A 17000-nucleotide genomic window follows, 5' to 3' on the forward strand; every position below is an offset into this window, starting at 1 on the left:
GACGAATAAAACCCATGAACTACACACATGCATTAGAGTAAGAGAAGGCAGAGTGTTAATCAAAGTACAGAATACATGCCTTATTTTCGATTGGTCTGGGAAACCCGGGTGAGAGTTGACAAACTTGTTCGGTAAGGATCAGATAGTAAATAATTCAGGCTCTGAGAATCCTATGGTTTTCCTAAACTACTCACCTCTGCCCTTACAGCATGAAAGCAGCCCCAGACAATATGCAAATGAGTGGGTGTGACTGCATGCCAATCAAACTTGACTTACAGAAACAGGCAGCAGGCCAGATTGGGCCTGTGGGCCATAGTTTGCTGCTCCCTGTCCTAGAGGGAGAAAAGCAGGCGTAGTAAGCAGTAAATCCTGATATATGTTAATATAAGACATAATAATTGTATTTCAGTTGACATTCAAAGAAAATCTGTTATTGATGGTCTTCAAAAGAAGATTGTGAGACAGTCTATTAAAGTATGTTTTTTACCTGGTCACACCCATTATTTATCAGAGATATTTCTTGTGTTCAACCACAAAAAAAAAAGCATTCTGTAGAATGATGTTTTAATAAGTGTTGAAATTTTTTCATGAACTTTGTATTTCTATTGATAAATGGAAATCCTTTTGTTTTTTAAGGGCCTCATGGACCAAAATTCTGTTGTATTTTGAAAATTAGCATATAATTAACCACAAAATATTTTAAAGACTGCATTTATCAGTTACATTTTTCTGCTGGTTTTTGACTTCTAAAAAAATGACAGCTCTGCCCTTCTTTAAAAATGGTTTTAAAGAAGATAAATATATTGTAATTTCACATACTATAGCTTTATTCTGTAAGGTTAAAAATTGTAACTAGTGTAATCGTAGCTATAATGTGAGTGCACTTGCTGTATTGTGACTCTCTTCATAAGAAACAAAGTGTCCCCCTGCTTCCTCTGTCCAGACCTTTAGTGTAGATATTTTTAGACACCTGAGGACTGTCCTTGGTGAATGACATTAACACGATCACATGTGATTCTAAATTCAAGCTGTTCGCATGTTCGTTCACAGTGCTTTGTAAATTGTGTTAACGTGATAATAACATCATTTCCATAAGAACATTAAATAGTTTTGAACATTACCATCCACTTAAGTGGTTATACTTCCTTTTAAAATTGGAATACAACTCTAGCTTTTAACAATGTTTACTGTTCTAAATGGTTATTTAATGTTTTTTCTTTAATGTCGTCTGTTAAGCTGCTTTCTGCTTCTGTTACAATAATAGTGTTATGTTTTAGGAGGGGCTTTTTCCCTAAGGTCCTTAAGTCTTTCAGATTTAAAAACAATTTAAGGTTTTGACCATTTGGCAGTTAAAAAAAATCTATGCATGTTTTAATTTAGTTTTTATAAATTTGTAAAGTGTCACTTTTTAAACCATGTACCAAATTTGCCAATTTTCTGTCCAGATGTTTCAGATGAATAACAAATTGTTGTCCATTGTGGCTTTTTGACCCCTTTCTTAAAGCAGCTTATGTCTCAAGGGAAAAGACATTGACGAGCAATGGTTTGTTTTATAAAGAATATGTTTCAGATTTCTTTGGGGTTTGTTGAAATTATAAACTTCCTAGCTAATACAAAATACCCACAAACATACAAACCTCTGCAGAGACATAGACATAGCATTGCAAGTGAACCAGGTTACTGATTTTATCTTTTCCTTTTAGGTTTTTCCTCCTAAACCATAGTCGTATGCTGATAGTAGAGTTTCCAATTTGGCCCTTCAAACTTTTCTTATAGGAAAATAAAGCAAAGAATCTGTTTCAAACAACCATCTGATAACTGACGTGATGCTGTTTATCCTGTCTGTTCTGTATGTTTCTGTAATGAAATTTTTACAACTCCACAAAGCAGTATTTTAAACATCCTGGAAATCGTATCAAAACATCTATGTGATTCTGCCACTGAGAAAAAAAATTAAAAAATGCGATTTTCTTATGGTGGTTTGTTTTCGTTTCATGAAGAAATTGACCTCGTGCAGCAGCACAGATGCTAAATAAATAAAAGCATCCTTCACCAGGCGCACAGCCTGCCTGCATTCAGTGGTTAATAGCGTGCGTCTTCTGTAGGATAAGTGTGTGTTTACTATCAATAGTTAGTTCATATGAGAACTGGAATTAAATACCAAAGACAACAAGTCATACTTTATTGTGGTATTAATTTTCCTTTGGTGATTAAGCAGTTTCTGGCTTTGCCTGGAGGCTTCTTTATCACCTCTTGTGACTTGATGAGGCGTTCCTTGTATAGATCTTTCTAGTTTTCTGCATCTCTCCTTGCGTGAGTCAAGGTTAGTGTCTTACTAATGCCACCCCCAAGTAGGTTCGTTTCCCTTCTTTTGTGACCTCCTAGGAATTGAAAATGCTCTATTTCAGATACGGCCACAATTCCAAAATGGCCTCCTGATCTTTATGATTTAGTGTATGCATGTTCTACGTCAGTGTATAAGAAACTATTTTATTTCAGGTAGCAGACTTTTTTCCCCTATCACCACTTTTCACACTTTTGCTTTCCTTGTTATTTTTTTCCTAAAATTGCTGTTTGCCATTGACAGGTATTCTCTTTTTTTTCAATTCAAGCTGTTTAACTGGGATCTTACAGATTTAGGTAATTTATTTCAGTTCCATCAGCAAATGTGATTATTGATGTTCAGCTTTAGTTGGCAGAGAACTCAGCATATCCAAAATAAGTGTTCGGTGGGAGAGGCCAGGCTGAGGATCTAGAATAACATTAGATCAGCCTACAGTGTTGATTAGGGCTGGAATACTTCTCCACCTTGTACCTCTGACTGACGAGAAAGCATTCATACACATTGATGAATCAAGGAATGTTTGGAAAGGGGAGAGTTGTAAAAAGCAACTACAATGGTGAATTTATTCAAAACAAAATACTTATAGTTGGGCCTCTCATTAATGTACTTATTAGCCTTTGAGCCGCAGCCTCAGATGCTGTGTTAGAGTTGATGATGTTCATTTGGTGTTTTTAAAGGCTTTTAAAGGGTTGTTTTTTTTTAATCTTTCAACATTTTAAAGGTTTTCTTTTTAAGATTTTTAAAGTAACCTTTTAAAAAAATGTATTATTCCTCTCCACGTGCCAGCGTCAGCCTGGGCATTAAGAGCACAGCCTGTGGAGGCTGAAGCCGCCGCACGCGTCCTGCCTGGAGAGACAGGCCAGTTACCGCACACACCACAGAGGCAGTAATTGCCTCACCTCCTGGGGTTTTTGAGACTAAATGAGTTAAACCCTTTGAACAGGCACATCCAGAGTGTGTGACCGGTAAGTGACAGCCCTCGTTATATAAATGCTAGGTGTTCAAATACAGAGGCATTCTCAGAAGGAATCCCTACAGAGCCTTCGTATCTGCAGACACCTCCTGGAAGAGTCTGAGTTCTAACGATCAGTGTAATGCGATACATTCAACGGTGAGGCTATTTTGGGAGTGACAGTGTCACCTTTGAAGAGTTCTTCCTGGCACCCCATTTCCTTGCTACCTCCATTGTTAGGCCCTTCTTGGCTTAAGGGTTTTCTATATATCATAATAGGGAAGTAAACGGAATAACAAAAATAGTGATAATAAAACAGAAGGTAAACCTTCCAGAAGCTCCCGGTTCGGCAGGTCATGGACTGCATTGCTGACCCTCTGCGTTCCACTTCCATTGCCGGAGGGGGCACTCAGCACACCTGTCTGCCCCCTGCCCCCCTGACCACAGTGAAGGGGGACGTCAGCCCCTCCCCGGGCACCTGCAGAGCCAAGCTAGACAGGGCACATTTCTGGGCAGACAGCAGATGAAGTTTTTCTCTTTGAGCATTTCCTGCTAGTTTATAACTAAGTGCGGCTCAGAGTCAGAGAGATGGGTCCAGTACTGTAGATAAGTTAGACTAAAATCCTGTGAAATGGGCATTATCCCTATTTTAGAAATGAGAAAACTAGGATTCAGAAAAGTTAAAGCGCTTGCTCAAAGGCAAACCCCTCTACGTGCTTCTAAAATGTTTCTTTTTACTCTTCTGTGCAGTCCTGGGACAGGCCCAGGGTCATCCCGCATGTGGGTGAGTCTAAAACTGTAGGTCTGAGAAATGAACACAGTGACACTAACTGCACATAATAAACAGGCCGTGACTTCACCTGGGAGCAGGGCAACAGGGAAAAATATGAATTAGAACTTCTGTTTCTCTACCTCACTGGACCCACACGCCTACAGCACTGCTTTTACGTATAAATAATGATGACGAAGATGTCACTTGTATTGGAGGAAAGAGTAACAGAGTTCTGCCTGTCCTGAGGCTCGGGATGATGGCCCTGGCCCAGGACCCAAGCCAGCTGACCAGGGCTCAGTGCACAGGGCCCCCAGGGAAAACCCACATCCCACAGCCTCTCTGAGAAGCAAGACTGGTCAGCGTGTGCTGGAAGGAGGTTATCTTAGCATCTGGACTCCTGTTCCCACTCCTTGGCACCCTTTGTCGTCCTGGAGAGTCAAAGGCATACATTCATTTCTAATGTTTCCCATCAGGTACTGAGCCCTTCTCAGGTGTCTTTTGAGAAGCCCCATTTAGCTTCCAGACTCTTGACAGTGCCCACTGCAAACACAACACCTTTCAGGGCAGCAGCTGCCATTTACATTTCCCATGCTTTCCATTTGCACAGATTCAGCATGAGATAAGAAATAGAAAAGTTAAATTGGGTGGTCGCACGGATTCCCTTCCCAGTTCCCCAGGAGAGCTCAGGGAGGCACAGAATACTGAAAGGAGAGGAAATACAATGTTTAAATGCACCTCCCATTCTCCAGCTCCCCGGCCTTCCCCACCCTTGTCCAGAGGCCTCTGCAGTGTCTCAGTGCACCCCAGTCACCCTTCAGCCCTTGGGGGCCCCACCAGCACCAGACACTCTGGGTCCCAGGGCACAGGCTTTGTCACCATCTCAGCCTTCAAAGCTCTTTCCCCCTTCACTTTCCTAAGATGTAATTATCATTCATTTGAGTAATTGTTTCAAATATGCATGTGAAAAGATTAAGGGAGATGGCAAATACAATTTTCTAACTACGTGAAAAGCTATTCAGTAGACTCCAGAGGAGACTTAATGGGTTTGCTATGTGTGTTACCAATTTAACAAGACTAGGACAAAGCACATCGTGCCCGTGAATGCAATTCACAGTAAAATGCTGCGAATTACAAAGCAGGGAGCAGAGCCCAACGCAGGGTCTACTCCCAACTCTACCTCCCGGACTGCGCTGGGCTCGGGGAGGAAGAGAGCAGTGTGAGGGGCCGTGAGTGGGACTGGAGGAGGCCACCAGCCCTTGGGCAGTGCAGGTTAGGTCCACAGGCCCAGGCCCTGACAGACCTCAGGGCAGAGCCCTCCCTGCTTCCGCCTCACTGTCTCTTCCCGGGCCTGAGTCATCCAGAAAGATCAGGATTCTCAACACTGCCCCCTCTCCTTCTCCAGCCAGAAGTGGCCTGGGGACACTGAGATCACCCAAGGGCAGTGATTAGTGGTCCTGGGGGGTGGGGAAAGAGGAAGATGGCAACTGGTTTGAAAGCTGCCGGCATCTCCCTAACAAGAATTTAACATACAGACTTCCCGGTGCCACTTCCCAGATTGGCATGCCCGGGGCGAAAGGGGTGTGCAGGGAACACTGACTCTAGCCACAAGCTCCAGTTATGTTGTGAAAATAGATGTGATTTCAAGGATTGAGCCTCCGGGCTCGAGCGGCCTGAGCAGAGGTCAGAGGAGCATGGTCACCACAGCTCGCGTCCTCAGTCCCCAAGGAGCCGAGGGGCTGGGTGCGTTTCCTATCTTGGGGGGTCCATCCCGCAGGTCTGTTTGCTCATCCCCGCAGGGAGCAGTGCCACCAGGCTGCCTTCCTGGGCCTTCTCTGCTCGGGAGGAACAAGCACAGATTCCCTCAGCCTGCCTCAGGCCCACGTGCATCAGCTTCTCCGCACGCACCCAGGAAACTTTGCCCACACGATCCTCCCCTCCAAGAAACTCAGCATGGGGAGAAGGTGAGGTAGTGGGGTGCAGCAGAAAGGGCGCGACCTTTGGAGCCAGACGGTCCTGGTTGCTAATCTGGTGCCCCCATTGCCACACCTACGACCTCAAGCAGGGCCTTAATCTTGAAGCTCAGCCACTTGGTCTATTAAAGAAGGGAATCTTTTTACCCACCTTCCAGGCTGTCAGTAGAGTTAAAGAAGATATCTGCGTAGAATGCCCAGCACCAGAGCCCAGAGCACAGGCCGTAATAGATGCTGAAAGCCCCAGTTTCCATTCCCACCCAGAGACCTGAGCCCCGCCCCCAGTTCTTTCCCTTTCCTCGCGGTGCACACACAGTGGTTCCCGAGCCCTCCATTCAGCCCTGATCATAGATCTCACCTTCCTCGCCTCCACCCGCCCCCCCCCCGCCCCGTCCCCCCACCCCACCCCACCCCCCCGCCCCCGCAAGCTCTGACTCAGGCCTCCAGGCAATGCTCACCGGAGCAGTCTCCCTCCTGTGGCAGCTTCCTACTTCCTACCCGGTCTCCCTCAAAGGCTCCTTCCACTCTGGAGCTAGACCGGAGTTAACCTTCTAATGATGCACTTCCTAGAAACCTTTGGACCCCCCACCTGCACCACACCCCCCTACCACACACATACTGCCTATGTGATGAAGCCAGAATTCCTTAGCATAATATTCAAAGCCCACCCATCACAGTGACATCCAGATGCACCATCTGCCCCCACAGCCACCACAGACTCTAGACCCCTGAGCCTTCCCAAAGCACATATGGCAAGGGTTCTCCTTCCTCCAGGCTGCATCCTGAAGGCCAACCCCCCCCCCCCCCACCTCCGCCGCCCCACCCTGCGCCGGGATCACCTCCATCTCTGCTTTATCAGCAAAGACAAGATCCTTGGCTCCATGTTAAGTGCTGCCCTCTGCCTACAGCTTTCTGCAGCCTTTCTAACAGAAGTTGGGCTGCCTCTCTTCTAGGGCAGACCTCTGTTGGGTCCTGATGCTGGGTTTAGGAGAGTTGCTTGCTTACCCACCATCGTTCTCTCTTTGTCCAAACCAGGAGTGCCACAAGAGCAGCGGCCGTGTTAGGCTCACTTTTCCTCTTTACTTGATTGATTGCTGATTGACTGATTCAGCAATTGCTAAATCGGCAGTTGCTGAGTTAGGTGCCGAAGAAGAATCTGTGGTGAGAATGAATGGTTCCCACCACCTGCTTCAAGTTCAGGGCTCTGCTCTGCGTGAGCAATTATCTCACGGCTTCGGCCCTCGAGAAGATCACAGTTGAAGGGGAACGAGGGAAGCAGTCCAGGACTCGCGAGCAGTGATAAAGCTGTGGGGCAGACAGGAAATTTCACAGAGAAAGTGGCCTTGGACCTGGGTCCCAGAGGTTGATTGTTCTATGGCAGCAGAACACAGAAAAGGTCAGAAGGAGGCAAGGAGGCGTGACAGGGCACCTTCCAAGGACAGAGAGCGTTAGGGAGGAAGCTGGGAAGTACACCAAGGCCAGACTGCAGATGCCCCTATTTGAGAAGCTCAAGATCTGGGCCTTTAAAGTAAGGATTACAAATACGCAGGGCGCCAGGCTGGTTGGTGACCGGCACATCTCCTCTGGCCAACACAACATCCTGGCTTCTGTTTTCCCTGACTGCCTTTCCCACATACCTCCCCAGGGTGTGCACTCTCTAAGTTGGCCCCGACGCCTGGCCCCGTGATTTTGTCATGCCCGGCTCCTGACGATATTTGGGTTTGGGGGTCCCTGCAAACTGGCAATACTGGGGCCAGTAAAAATACTGAAGATTTCTGAACAGGCGCTAAATGGTGGATCCTGCTTTTAGGAGGACGATAAAATGAGAGGCGGGTCAGCAATGGGGAGACAGCTGCACTTGCTCGTGCGAATGGGTGTGAGAACAAGACCAGTGCAGTGGGCAAGGAGAAGGGGAGCCGACGGCAGGACACCCCACTGAAGTGGAACCAAGCCCGGCTTGGTACTGAGGTGATGCTGGACGAGTGTTTGCCATGCGGCCATCCATGGCATGCAAAATCCCACGTCTGAGGCAGCTAAACCCCACTCTCAGGTCCTGCTCTGGGCCCAGAGCAGCTGCCCAGCCAACTCAGTTCCCATCCCCACCCTGGCCTGTGAATTACCTCTAATACGAACATTAAGGCCTCATCTTCCCAACTCCACTCTTGCCCACCCAAATCCACTCTCCACAGAGCAACCAGAATGTTCTCTTAAAACTGTAAAGCAGGTCAGTGACTCCCCTGCTGAAAAGCCTCCAGTAGGTCCGGCCCTGGGACGCTTTACCCTTTAGGGCTCTCTACACGCTCTGTATGAAAGCTAGCCACTTGCAAAATCGGAGGCCAAATGCGTAGCTTTGCCTTGTCCTTCAGGTCTCGTGTGCCAGCCAGCTTGGCCCACATCCTCTTCCCACAACACGGTCAAGGTTTTCCCCTTAGTCCCAGCTCTGGGCCTGGGCTCGTTCCTCCCCTGCTTCTCCTTTCGGAATGTTCCCCACCCCTCCAGGCCAGCGCCGAGCCTGCTCCCCGGAGGAAGCATCCCCCGCTGACAGGCTCTCCCATCCCCCACTTACGGCAGGTCTCATCCTACACTGGTACCCGGCTTCCTCAGGCCACCTCGTGGGACACAAAGAGCCCCAGGATGGCCCTTGTGAAGCAGCACTGCTCTGGCTCTGATCTGTGGGACTCCAGCCCCGTCACTGGGCTTCTTGCAGCATCTTCAACATGCCACACACCCTCCCATCTCAGGGCATCTTCGTTTGTCTTCCCCTCTGCTGGTGTTATCCCCCCAGGTGCCGCATGGACCCTTCCCGCACTTCTCGGGGTCTCTCCTCAAGTGTCACCTTCTCAGTGAGGCCCTCTGCCCACAGGGCTCCCTCTGTGACGTGCCCCCTTTTAAATGTCCTCCACAGCACTTTTCACCACCTGATGGGCCATGTTGTTTGTTGGTTGCTCATTTCCCTCTACTGGAATATTAACTCCATGAAGGCAAGGACTTGATTCATTTGGTTGCTCAGTACATATATGATGAACAAATAGGCAAAGCTCCTTTTTGCCACACTCCCCATGTCACCTTGGAGTGTGTCTGGATCCGCCTGGGCGAGCACAGGTTAGGTGGTGGCTGGGCCACAGGCTACACACATTGCACACACCATGCGTGGCTCAGGGCTGTGGGTCCCAACCCTCCTCTAGGCCATGAGCTACTTGAGTTTGGTCCACTCCCAGGATGCCCGCTGCCCCCTGTCCTGGGTGGGCAGAAGGTCGGGGGCCTAGTGGAGTATGGATGGTGGAGCCTGAGAGCTTGGTTAGGAATGGGGCCATGGCCCTGTGCCCTGTGTTATGACGTGCAGACTTGAAGGGTATTCCCAAAGACAGCAAAGCACAGAGTCAGGACCCGGGCTGTGTAGTCCAGAGCTGAGCTGTCATCTCCCAACAGAGCAAGGACAGGGAGGTGTCCAGGGCCCGGTCACCACACACACCAGGGGGACATTCACTGGGGCAGAGGCATTTTTAATGAGCTCCACCACCCCCAGCGGCAGCCTGGAGAAGAGGCAGCTTTACTCCCAGACACTGTTAGTCACCTCGGACCCAGGTCCAGGACACACCCGGGAGGCAACTCATGATGATTCAGGTTCAAGTGCTTTGTCATGTGGTCGTGCATACACTCCAGGCCCCCTCCTTGTCCCTCTCAAAGCCCACCTTCTCCCTGCCTGGCTGGCTTCAGGACTAGGCCAGAGCAGAAGGGCAGGTAGACGGCAGGATGAATAAAAGAAAGTTGTTCTCTCAGGTGACTCTGTTCCTCATGGCCACGTGCACTCACTTCTCAGAACTTGTACCAAATCTCTTCATTTCTATCTGTTGGGCACCTTCTGGCATGAGTCCCTCAGGGCTAGGTGAACAGGCTGCCCCAGGGTAACAGGATCCATGACTAGCATTGCTGTGTTAAATTAGCCAAAAGGAACCAAAAATGGGTTCTGAGCACCTACAGATTTTATCTATTTGAGGAGAAAAAAATGTGTTATACAAATCAATTCAGTCTTTGACAGGTGTAGAAATTAAAGTCCAGAGAGGTTAAATGAGTTACCCAAAGGCACACAGCAGAAAATGGTAGAGTTGGAATTAGGAGTCTCATTTCAGACCACAGAAGCCAGTCCACTGTGAGGACAGGGACTAGCACTGACTCACTCTTCGGAATTCCGGTTCCCTTCACCTTGGTTCAACCACCACACCAGCAAAAAAGCAGTGCCAAAGAAATATGAGAGCTTCAGGGTCCAAGAGGTCTGGTGTGCACACTCCCAGGCCCAGGGTCCTGCAGAGGCCCCCCAAAGCCGGGGTGGCCTGCAGGCAGTGAGGAGTGTGCCAGGGGAGAAGCTCCTCCTGGCTTCTGCCCACTCTGTGTGAGGCTGGGGAGGGGGTTACGTATACGGTCAGGGCCCTTCTTTCTCTGCCTCACTCCATAACCTGGTTCTTTCTGCACTTCTGCACCGGCCGGGGCCAGGCCACGCCCACAGGCCCGCCATGACCCTTTTCCACACAGTTGCGATCTGGTGGGAGTAATACAACATCTGTGCACAAGGAAACAGCCCCTGGACGGCCAGGGTCCCATCACCCCACCATGGACATTGGGGCTGGGTAATTCTTTATTGTGGGGCCGTCCTGTGCCCTGTAGGATGTTTATCAGCATCCCTGTCCTCCACCCACTAGATGAGGGAGCTCACACACCCCAAGTGCTAACAATTGAATGCGGCTCCAGACATCCTCAAATATCTCCTGGGGAGACATTTGTGCCCCTGGCTGAGAAGCAGTGGTGTAAGGAATATAAATACTGGCGAATAAGGCCGAGGAGAGGGAGCACGATGAGTGTCGCGGGGCAAAGGGGGACATAATCTGGCCTTAAGAATGGCGGGTCCTTGCAGTGTGGCAGAGACAGCGATGCTCAGCAAATATTCCCTCGGCTCCCCTCCCTCTCCCAGCCCCCTGTGCCCAAGAGTGTCGTGTATAGTTCTGACGACTGAAATATGAGCAGCGGAGACAAGTGTGGCTCCTGGGCCCCAGGGGGTGGAAAGCCCGTGCCGGGTTCTCCCGCCTCAGTTTCCCCCGCGATGGTGCCTAAGAGACCCTGTGCTCCGCAGGAAAACCAGATCCCCCCGGAACCGCGAGGAGCAAAATGCCCTCAAACGCGCGCAGAGCAAGGGATGGGCGTCTGCGGGGTGAGCGCCGTCTGGGACCGGGCTAGAGGCTGGCCTGTCGTGACCAGTGGAAATGGGCAGATGGGAGAAGGGACGCATTGCTGATGGCGGTGGGGGAAGCCTGAAGGACGACCTGGAGGAGGCGAAGCCCAGCTGTTGACAGCGGCTGTGCTGGAACAGCCGCGCTGTGCACAGAAGGGGGACGAAGTGTGCAGCGGGCAGGTCGCCGCCTGATCACGGAGGCCGAGAGGCGCGCGGGAGCCAGGGCGACGGGGTGGCCGCAGGACAGATTAGGAAAGTGGTCTTTAAGAATTCATGGGTTTGGGGGCTGGCCCCGCGGCCGAGTGGTTGGGTTCGCGCGCTCCGCTGCAGGCGGCCCAGTGTTTCGTTGGTTCGAATCCTGGGCGCGGACATGGCACTGCTCATCAGACCACGCTGAGGCGGCGTCCCACATGCCACAACTAGAGGAACCTACAACGAAGAATACACAACTATGTACCGGGGGGCTTTGCGGAGAAAAAGGAAAATAAAATAAAATAAAATAAAAAGAATTCATGAGTTTGTTAAGTAAAAGAAACCAGGCCGTAGAGAGTGCATGCTGAATGATGGCATTTTTATAAAGTACCAAACAGTCACACATCCCTCTCGCCCTAGAATTCGAGACAGTCCCTACCCTCAGAGGGCGGGGCTAGTAACCGAGAAGAGCACCTGGAAACTTTGGGGGTAAATGTTCTCTTTCTGCTCTTGTGCGAATTGCACTGGTGCGTTCAGTGTGTGAGGATTCTTCCCGCTGTCCACTGATGTGCAAACGTCTGTATTTTATATGTCAATGAGAAGGGTTTAAATGCGTTCTTGAAAAGCCCCAGGGAAATATTTATTTGTGCTCCGCGAGGTTTCGTCAAAGGAAACTACACACGTCTCTTGGATTCTGTTTTTAAATTGGCATTTCAGAGCTGCTTTATGGCTGGCATTGCTTCATCTCGTGTTCTGCTTAGAACAGAAATGAGTTCAATCCATAACCATTTGTTTCTCCCCAAGGCCGTGGGCTACAGGACGATGTGGATCTGTAAGAGTTACTCACACTGACCCAAGAGTCGAGCGGAGGACGCTGGCTGACTCAGCCTTGAGAACATTCAGTTCTGGACACTGAGGGCACCAGTAGATGGAACTCCTTCTCTCAGCCACGCGCTCCCTGGGTCTGGAAGCCTGGTCCCCAGTCAGCAGCCACAGCCTCGCCCGGGAACTTATTAGAGAGGCAAATTCTCGGCCGCCCCTGACCTGTGAATTAGGAACTCGGGCAGTGGAGCCCAGCACCTGTGTTTTAACAAGTCCTCCAGGTGGTTCTGATGCACATTAAAGTGAGAACCACTGCGCTGGCTCAATTTCGAACTAAAGAATATGCAAAAGAATACTCAGGTGAAGGCCATAGACCCCGTTCATCCGAGATAAAGCTGGTCCTGGGGCATGGGGGCTCACGACTGCGCCAACTGGGCTTCCCGATGATGAACTCCAGATTAGACAGACTTACCCTCTCTCGGGGGAGCCGGGGCCTGCCTCCCTAAAACTAGGGCGTGGAGGAGCAGACATAAAAACGTGTGCTTCTTGAGGACAGCCAGCCCCCTACAGGAAAAGAGGAGAAAAGGACTGGGTACACAGCTCCTCTCCAAACTCACCAGTCAGGCACTCATCCCACCTGCCCAGAAAGGGTTGAGGGTGGGCCAAGAGGGCGGGGGCGCTGTGCTAGAGTTGTGTCTATGCTGAAGGAGGGAAGTGTTCCTCCCGGTGTGTCCTTAAGTGTGGATGTGGGTAATTAGTGGTTGGAAGTGATCTGCTCTTCTCCCTTTGGGTTGCTGTGCCACTGTCAGTTTTGCCTGACCAGGACTGAATCCAACAGTTCACAAGGGCCAGGCACACTCTTCATGCCACTGCCCCATCCGGTGGCTGTGGGTAGTCTGTGGAAAAAAGTGGCTTCTTGTTCTGAGGCTTCAGCTTCCCACCCATGTGCCCCAATGACAAGCATACATGGCAGACTCTCTGCCCTCTGCAGAAGAGACCCCACGAAGAAGTCTGGCCAACAGGATGTGAAAAGTGAGAGCTGAATATGGCTGGGCGGTGCTTGACTTGCCGTGATCTTAATGCATTTCTTAGCACCTGAAAATAAATGATCTTCTTAACTCTCTTCTGCCCTCAATTGCCCATTTTTGCCATCCCATGACCTTCCTCTTTAGCATTAAAAGTATGCTACTCCCTTCCCTTTCTCAAAGGAGGAGAGACTCGAAGAACAGAAAGGATCTTAGAAATCACTTAGTCCAGACACCTGATTTTCCAGCAGATGAATCAGAGGCCCAGAGGGTTAGAGTGACATGTCCAGGGTCTAACCACTAATTAGTGGCAGAGCCACGACCCACGCCCAGGTTTAACACCCACAGGCTGGAAATCCTCATCCTCCACAGCTCCATAAGCAAGCTATGAATGGTGGGGATCCAGTATCATCTATCACGGGGCTTATCTCTTATCACACTGTAACCAAAAGCAGCCGATAATTTGTCATGGATCATTTTTAATAATTTCCCCCTGTAACACCAGTCGTGGCCAGACAAGTCTACATGTAGAGAAGGTTTGTCTAGTGGTATTGCACGAGAATTTGCTGTGGAAGGCGGCAGCCCACACTGTGACCTCTTTATCTTTTGACCTCAAACCTCAGGTTCTCTGATGAATCTATTAAAAGGTGAATGTAAGAACAGACCTGGCCTGATGGTTCTGGTAATTATCTGATCAGTCCTTCAAAGGGCTCAACCAGATGATTTCCTCAAGCGCTCCTGGTCGATATTCTTTTAATACATAAAAAGCACTCCTTCAAGAGCTGCCTGTGAACGCCTGCCATGGGACCCCCAGCTTCCCCCTCCGCTGCAGCCCAGGTCTTGTGACTCCAGAGTGGTTTTACACCAACTTCTGCTTATAATCAAGGAGAGGCCTGAGAAGGAGCAATTTGATAAGAAACCACACAAAGTATGTGGTTATCTTTTAAGTTTTATAAAAATGCCTGATAACCAAAGATTTCAAATAAATTATGAGACAATTTGGGAATATTCCTTGCTATTAGATAAACAACATTATTTTTGCCAAATAGAAAGTTTATTTGCCTATGTGTCCCCCTTTAGAAGGATACCATTTCTAAAACAACTAGACTTAGTATCCTTGAACAACATCAGGGACAGGTGGAAAAATCAATATCGTGTTGGCATATTTTGTGTGGTTTTTCTGAAAATCTTTAAGGGGTAGCTTTGTGCCCGGCAATAAGTACCTGCCGTGTAATTGCAACACAATACATTCTTGAAGGATGTAAGAGTGACTATGAAAATAGCTGACTCATGTCACGGACTGTCACTCAATCCTCTAAGCTTCAGTCCTTGGACATTCAAGCTGCCTCAGTGCCCGGAACAGTGCCACCTAGTGAATTAGTAATGCTGCTTCACGTCCCAGCCCTGCCCCCATGCTCCTCAACCTTCTTTCTCCAAACACTGGCCAACTCCAAACTAAGACTTTGTGAAATCAGAGAAGATGAGAACCTGAGATGGGGCAGGCAAGCCCCTCTGGTCAGTAGGGCAATTCCTCGAGAATGTGATAGTCACTGCCTGCCATCAGGATGCAGAATCAAGTGGAAAGCAAAGCCCAGGCTGATGTTAGAATATATTTATTGCTACATTTATATACAATTATACAAACAGCCCCAACAGGAAAGGGAATGTTGCACCAGTTTCTCCAGATTCCACAGATGTGTGCAAGTAAACAGAGCTGTACACCACAGAGTTCGCTCTCAGGTCGAAGCCAAAAACAAGTCACATACATTTTTTGAAAAAGTGGAAAATTCCTGGAAATTCTCTCCATATAGCCCTCCTCACAAGCTAGTCATGCAGAAAAAAAGTGGGTTCTCAGAAGCTGATGCCTGCCAGCATCTGTTTGGGGGGTGGTGCCAGGAAGATGGGCTGCGGTGGGTGCTGGCCTGGGACTGCAGGGTGCAAGGCAGAATTCCTAAGTCCTGGCCCATCTTTTGAAGGTCTGTCCCAAGGAAAGGAGTCCAGAAGGGTTTGGAGAGAGACAGAATAGCAAGAAAGGGAAAACCAGCAGTAAACTGAGATGTGGAGAAAACCGCCAGCAAGAGCCCTGGTTGAGGGGACACTCATCCGTCCAGCTCAGCTGAGATTCTGGACTTTGGGGGATATACACATTCGGAACATCAGGGGCGTCTGGATACGTTTTTATCCTAAAGCTCACCATATGTCAGATACCAGGGACCTGCATGAAGACACAGAGAGTAAACAGGAAAGTTAGGCAAGAAAGAAGAAAACGAAACTTAAATATTACTGTAATAGGCTTGAAAAGGGCACGAGCCTGAACCCCTTTCTGCATTCTGTAAGTACCATTTAGCTGTGGTTGAGTTTACTCTTGATTTATGCACAGATTGCACCCAAACAAAGGAGGTTCCACAGATTCTGCACTCTGACCTCAGCCCAGCTAGAATTATTTTTTGGTCTCAAAGGGAATCTAACATAGTAGATCTTGCAACGTTCAGATCCAGAATTGTGATGCGGATATGAGATCATGGTTTAAACACACTCCCTTTCATGTCACCATCATATAAACCTCTGTGTCGTGAATCACAAGAGTTGAGCAGCCCATGGGGCAGGTGTGCCCAAGGGATGAATCACTTTACTGACATCAGCTCCATCTTTCCCATTTCTTACCCCTGGGATCCAGGAGAGAGGGTCTTCAATCAGGTCTAGCCTCCTAAGCTAACAGCAGCCTAGTGCCTCAGAGAAAGGACACGACCTGCAGGTTGAGAGAAGAAGCCTGGCAGTCTGCACACACCAGACGGCCAGGGGCCTTTGAGGCTGATTAGTAACTTGGCTACACCTTGGTACCTGAGGCTGTAGGGCATTCTATCCCAGAAGAAACCAGCAGCCATAGCTGGTCCATGGCTGTAGACATCACCTCTAATTCCTCCTCATAATCCCATAAGAAGACAGGATGAGAGTTCTGAGGGAGAAACCCTAAGGACAGCGGGCAAAGGACCAGAAAACCACTCAGAAGTCCCTGTCCTTTTCCTTGAGTCACTAACATTATACTCAGCTATGGAGGCGCCAAGCAGTTCTTTCAAGGCTGCCAACTATGTGACATTTCCAGTTGAAGGATGTGATGGCTGCCAACTCCCTTGATTCTTTAATAAATGCATCTCTGGATAATTCAGAACCTCTGTCATTTGCTCTTGACTTTTCTGGTGAGTCATGCAGAAACTTTCTTTCCCTACTTCTGACGACAACAGCACAGAGTCAAACTCACTGAAAGGATTCGCTCTAAAAAGCAGAAACATTAACGGGTGAAAATCAACGAGGAAAAATTGCAAAACATCAGGCAGATTTTAACTTGGCGGATTTTACCAATCGGCAAATAAAATGGAGAGAGTTACATAAATTCCTACACTGGAAGAAATGGGTCAAAGACAAAGAGCTAAGAGGAGCATCGTTGGTGGCGATCTATGGAACGTTGAGAATGGGTTTGAACCGAGGATATTCTCTCAGATGTCAGGAATAAGACTAACTGGATTCTGTGAATTCACAATCAGCTACACCCCTTTCAAAATGATGCGAGCAAATGAGGATGGATGTGTCACAAGCCCTTCAGGTGGATTTTGAAGCAATGAAAAGGTTTTGGTGACATCATGGCATGTCAGAGATTCTTGCATGACCTTAACTCATTTCAGAGCAATCCCAAATTCAAAG

General features: G+C 48.7%; 1 protein-coding gene across 2 annotated transcripts in view; it reads right to left on the reverse strand.

Moving 5' to 3' along the window:
* Positions 1–14898: 14898 nt before the first annotated feature.
* The window catches only part of RDX (radixin), an 85502-nt gene continuing 83400 nt past the window's right edge, over positions 14899–17000 (reverse strand). For both annotated transcript variants that reach the window (XM_070623072.1, XM_070623073.1), the window contains one exon: positions 14899–15516. The gene's annotated coding sequence lies outside the window, so the exon portion shown is untranslated. The remainder of the gene's footprint in view (positions 15517–17000) is intronic.

The sequence above is a fragment of the Equus przewalskii genome, chromosome 6 (genome assembly GCF_037783145.1).
Source record: "Equus przewalskii isolate Varuska chromosome 6, EquPr2, whole genome shotgun sequence".
Lineage (NCBI taxonomy): Eukaryota > Metazoa > Chordata > Mammalia > Perissodactyla > Equidae > Equus > Equus przewalskii.